Genomic DNA, 6,000 nt, shown 5'->3' on the forward strand with positions numbered 1-6,000 from the left:
TTTTGCCCTGTGTAGTGGATTTTTAGCTATGTTGTTGAATTGATTGGACTATGGTATTATGAGAAATAAACAGAAGGAGCAATCTCACTGTGAGTCATGCTAAAAATGTATCTACCTCCAAATTGTACATGTTGTTTTATATTAGCTTGGTGAAAAAAAACATTCATATGTTGAAGTGGTTGGGTGCCAATGTAGAGCTTTTTGGACCAATATCTAGTTGTCAGAAATATTCCCTTTTTTCAATCTCTTTCTTCCTCCCCCTTCCCTTTCTTTCTTTTCTAGGAGAGGAGCTGAGAGATGGGACCGCAAGTTCCCTCGGAGGCTTGGTCCTCCATCAGTATTCTTAATGGATGTCAGATGTGTGTGAAAGGAGGACGTAGCGTGAGTGTGTTTCATGTTAGTTCTCAGCGTGATGAGCAGGGAAGCAGCTGGAGATGAACAGAAACTGCCCCGGCCTCCTTTACAATACCTCCATTTTTTATCCTGTCCTTCCAAGTAATGCTCTCCTGCTTTTCCCCCAGTGTAATATATTGGTATTAATAAAGGGAAAACAAAGGCAAACATTCTGTAATGGGAAAGGAGAGGAAGATATTTTGGTTTCCTGGAGACAGCAGCCTCTTTACTTCTTCTCACTATAAATCTTGAGGCAGTTTCAATGGTTGGATGGCCATGCTTTGTGTTAACGTTCCTCTGAGTTGATTACAAAGGAGTTCAAGGCGAACTGCTCTGTTATTGCTTACAGCCATGGTACCTAATAGTATGCTACAGTGGAGCACTTCAATCGCATGCGGTGTCATACAATATCAATTTGGATCTCTAAAGGAATTTGTTATTCACCAAAGCAATTGCTGTATAGAGATGGTTCTTTACTGTAAGTGGCATCTGAGTGAACACAACTGAAGGCCTTTCCCCTTCTGGCAATGCAACTCGCATCCCAATTGCTTAATAGGAATTCAAGTTTCCCACAAACGTCTTTGTTGGAACAGCATCCTTTTACCACAAGCATTTAACACTGCAGCTCACATTTCTTCTGCCTTCTCGGTAACATTTTATTTGCACCACTTGAGGGTTTTTCTTTGCAATATTGCTCCTTGGGGAGAGTACTGGATTGCTTAGCCTAATGAGTGAATAATAAAGCACTATGGCATATGCTTTTTATAAGGTGATGGAAAATAAATAACTCCAGGTGTTTTCTGAAGTAGATGCGATCTGATGCATGAGTCAAAGTTAGTATTTCCCACTCGTCAACAAACAGACTCGCTTGCAGTGAGTAAGACGTGGGTGGCTAAAGTGTGGGCCAGGCCACAAAGTGCAGCAAGGGGAGTTGAGAATTGTTTGTATTTGTGAGATTATGAATTTATCCACATTAAGCAGGCTCCAAAACAGCATTTATGTGTCAAAACGACCATTCACACCAGTGTTTTCAGGTTTTTGGAAAAATCTCTGTCAACTGTACACATACATTCTGAAACACAGCAAATGCTCTTCTTCTTTGTCCAAATTAATTTGTCAATCAAATTTATCCCTGACCCCAACCAGTCATTTTCTGTGATGCGAAAACCTCACACCAACCCTATCCTAATTCCAACCAATTATCTCTGCAACGCCTAACCACAATCTTACAAAAGACCAAACCCCAGCTATGAAGAGCAAATGTGCATTTTCAAAAATATTAATTGTGGAGACTATTTTTGAAAAGCTCAGTGTGGACAGAGGGCCAAAACATAGAAGAAAATATATGTTTACATATTTAAAAAAAAAACACACCTGTCAACATACCCAAATAGTCAGAAATAAGAAAAAAGAAAAACAAATTGAGGCATAGACAATCAGAGGAGGTTCATTTGTGAGGAAGCTGAGTGCAACTGGGGTTGAAGCAGGTTGGCTGATCGTTGGGGAATTTGAGCGGGCAGCCTGTTGGTAGGCTTCCCTTTGCTCTGCAGGACGGGGGCGGAGGGCCTCATTATATCTCTCTCCATGTCGGGCCCTTAAGTCCGTCTCCTCAGCGCCTGTTCTTTGTTTGTTTAGAGAGCCACAGCCTTTTTAAGCTACGTTTGGCCTAATGAGCCCATTATCTGTCAATGATCCACAAAGAGGCCCTCCTCTCTCTCGCTCCCTCTACCTCCCTGCGTAGTAGCTCGCCCTGCTTCCCTTCCCCTCCTTTCACCCCATTTTTCTGCCACTTTTCCCCCTTTTTCTTGTGCACAACTCACAGTCTGCCCTCTTAATCTCCGTCCGCCTTGTTTAGCTCATTTTCTCCTCCCTGCTGCCCCGCTCTTTTCCCAAACCTGTCACACACTGTGCTCATTTCTCTCCCCCTAGGACAACAGCGTAACCTCCTCCCTTTTAAAAAACACCCGCCTCCATCTCCTTTGAGGCTGTGCATTTTATGTTGTTATTGGGAACTACTTTGGTCTGGTTTTAACGGCCTCACACCTGCAGACAATGTCGCCTCCCTTCATCACAGCCGACAGTGTGAGTTGACAGTAGCAACAGAGGGTTGCCTGTAGGAGAGTGATGAGGAAGATTTGCGAGGACCCCATGAGGAGCATAACACCTACAGGATGCTGACCTTCACTTTGGGAATTAAAACTATGGCTGTGTGTTTTCATGTGGTCTGGCATGTGTTCATCCATGTAGGCTCGGATGTCCATGAGTCTTATTGCAGGTGTTGCAGGTGTGCATTTGGGAGTAGATTCCCAGACAGCCCTTTTCTGCTATACTCAGCATGTGGGACCCCCTCCTCATTTCTAGCAGTAGCCACAGGAAGCTGGTGCGGATCAGCTCTCTGTTCGGTGCCCTGTTAACACTGAAGACTTAATTATGGTGATCTGGTAATGGCAGAGAAAATGGAAGGAATGCTGTCCTCATGGCCATACTCACAGCAGGATTAACTGCACGAGCTGCACTCTCCAACCTCCACAAGCTCGACGGCCCCTCTCACAGCTGCTTTTTTCTTAGAAGGAGGGTGTGAGGAGGAGGAAGGAGAGGAAGAAAGGAGAAGAAAAAGACAAAGAAAATTAATCTGCTGGGTGCAGGATCTTAATTCGATTTAATGAAGGCAGCTTTAAGTCTGAGAGGCTTTGCGCTTGCACACCTCCACAGGCACGTACACATGAACACACACTCAGCACTCACACATGTAGGTCCTATTGATCTGTTGGAAAAACCCTATTATGGGCAATTATGTTATTCACCAGCCATGGCAAATCCATTTCTTTGCTTTCATTACAAGCTAATACATGGAAAGGAAATCTATTAAGCTGGAACGTGATGCTTCCTGGTCGCACTAAGAGATCAGAAATCTTTGTTTCCGTCTCGCCATAATGCTTTTGTCTCTCATCACTTTGAACCCGATTCGAGAGAAAAAAAGACTTCAAAAGGAAAAAATGGCACATTTCTTCATGTTTTCGTTCCCTATAATTGACCCAGAAACAACCAAAGTGTGATTTTAATATACTAACCTCTATCTCAGTTTAGTGGACGTTTTTGCAGTATATTAGGTTAAACTTGCAGAGATTGTAATCATACAGTGCACCAGACCTTGCCATAAAGCTAAACAATCACAAAAGAAAGCCTCTCTTTGCACCCCCTTATTGCCCCGTTTCCCTCCCTTAATAAAAGAACAAGCAAAACCAGTCTCTTCATCTCTCCACCAATGCAGGAGAAGCCCATTACTATGTTCATCTTCTCAACGTTTGACAGGTGGAAGTACAACTTTGGGGTTTATGTTTTAATTATAAAGAATTCCAGATGTGGAGGGGGGCTCATAAATTAGAAGCAGAGCTACTCAAATGTCTTTTTTCAAAGGGACCAAGCGGGTCAGCATCTGCTTCTCATTGTAACCAATGTTATTAAGGGCCCTGACTAAAGAAAGGCCCAAGTCCCCCGTCTGGCCCCACAATAATTGACACTATTAAATGTGCCTAAACAGATTTAGAGCGTCCAGAAAAGTTACATTTGTCTTGCAGAATGACTCTAATCATCTATTTTAAATTGAAGGGACCTAAAGAGGAGGAACCAGCCACCTCATCTGGTACATGATAGCGAGGGAGTGAGAAAAGAAAGCAGGCAAAACAGAAAGCTGAAAAAAATGCACAAACACAAACAAATTAGGCCAGAACGGCTCTGTGTAGGAATGTCAGCGAGGGCGGGAGAGAACGACAGAGAGGAGGAGAGAGGTCTGAACTGTATTACCACACTCCAGACCATGCTGCTCAGGCTGGAGTGGGTTGATCTGAATGCACATGGATGGCTTTACAAAAGCACCAGTCACGAAAGACCATCTGCTCCACTCCTCTGGTGATCTTTTAAACTCACATTAATGCCGTTTTTTTTTCTCTCCCTGGAATGATGTGATACATCGAGCGATTTTCTCTTGTCTCTGGGGCTCAATTCAGTCTGTTGGCCAGTGTTTGAGAGTGGATGTATTTAACAAGGTATGAGTTTGATTCCTGACACATTACTGTTATTTTGGACAGGCAAGTTTGGCCCTTCCGCTGCTGCAGAATCAGGAGCGGAGGCAGAGGGAGGTCCTGCGAGCTGATTGGCTGCGGAACTAGTGTTTGTAGTCCGTTTTGTCCGGTGGGTGAAACAAGGGTGCAACAGGGGGGACGAGATGCATGGGGAAGGGTGTAGAGGGTCATAAGGTTGCGCTTGGGTTGGTTTGAGGGTGCAATGTTTCTCTACGGTGCAGGAGCAAAAAAAGAAAAAAAAAGGGATGAAAAAGCAACAACTCCTTCATCCAAAAAGTGGAGCCAGATCGGCAGAAGTAAAATGGGACAGGAACTCTCAGGGGTGTGATTGAAAGGGTGAGAAGTTAATTTGGCAGCTTTTCCTCCTCGCTTTGCTAATGTTTCCTCTCAGGACTAAACACCCTCAGCACCCCCTCCACCACCTCACCTCTCCAAACTCTCTAACCCTTAGATACCCCGCTACCCCACCACCCACTCACCCAACTTCCACATCCACATGTGGAAGCGCACGCGCGCACACACACACACACACACACACACACACACACACACACACACACACACACACACACACACACACACACACACACACACACACACACTTTCCTGCCACCCTACCTATGCCATGGTTTGCTTCTTCAAACATCCAATCCAACAACATGCCTTGTTTCCATTTCTCACTACCCCTCCTCCGCTTGGTTTTTCCTCCATCCTCTCACCATAAGCTGACCGCCCCCTCCCACACCCTCGTGAAAAAGCACCCTCCATCCCAGCAGTGCACGCTGACCCGAGACGAAACCTTTTCTCCCCAGGAAACATCCTGCTCTGAAACACTTTGGCTCAAGTGTGTTTTCTCCTGGGACATGGAGAGGAGGGCGGGTGGGGGTTTCTGAGGTGATGGTTGTGTGGTACTTGAGCTAAATGGAGACCATGTTGGTGTATCTTCACGGCCTGTCAATCAGAAGCCCGCTGATGTGTAGGGGCGCTCTGCTACAGCTCAGGAGAGCATGAAGGGTCATGTGGGGCAGTTGCGGAGGTGGTGGCAGTGGGTAATGGGGTCGGTGTGTATATAAATGTGTGTATTTGGTGTGTGTGTTACACAGGAGAGAACCACATGGTGTCCTTGCTCTCCTCACTCACCACATGCAGGATCACTCCCATCAACAGGAGAGTGTTGTAGGGATGGACTGTTGCTGCAGAAAAGGAAGGGGGGAGGGAGTTAGGCCATGTTTGCTATTAAAAATGCATATTTGGGATTTCAAAACTCTGGACAGTCCAGCGTGGATATGTTTGAAAACTCAATTCACTGAATTTTTCAGTGAATCCACAATGTTATGAATCACACTTTCTGTCACCTGAAACACTTTCTGTAATTGTACTTTATGTTATGTCAATATGACTGATTCTATATGCCAATATGACTCATAAGATATATTTTCAGCTATCTGTAGTTTTCCACTTTGCACATAAAAATTGAATATCTCAAATACATATTGATGTTGCTTCTGCTTTAGGCCTACCTGTA

Source organism: Perca flavescens, chromosome 20 (genome assembly GCF_004354835.1).
Source record: "Perca flavescens isolate YP-PL-M2 chromosome 20, PFLA_1.0, whole genome shotgun sequence".
NCBI lineage: Eukaryota > Metazoa > Chordata > Actinopteri > Perciformes > Percidae > Perca > Perca flavescens.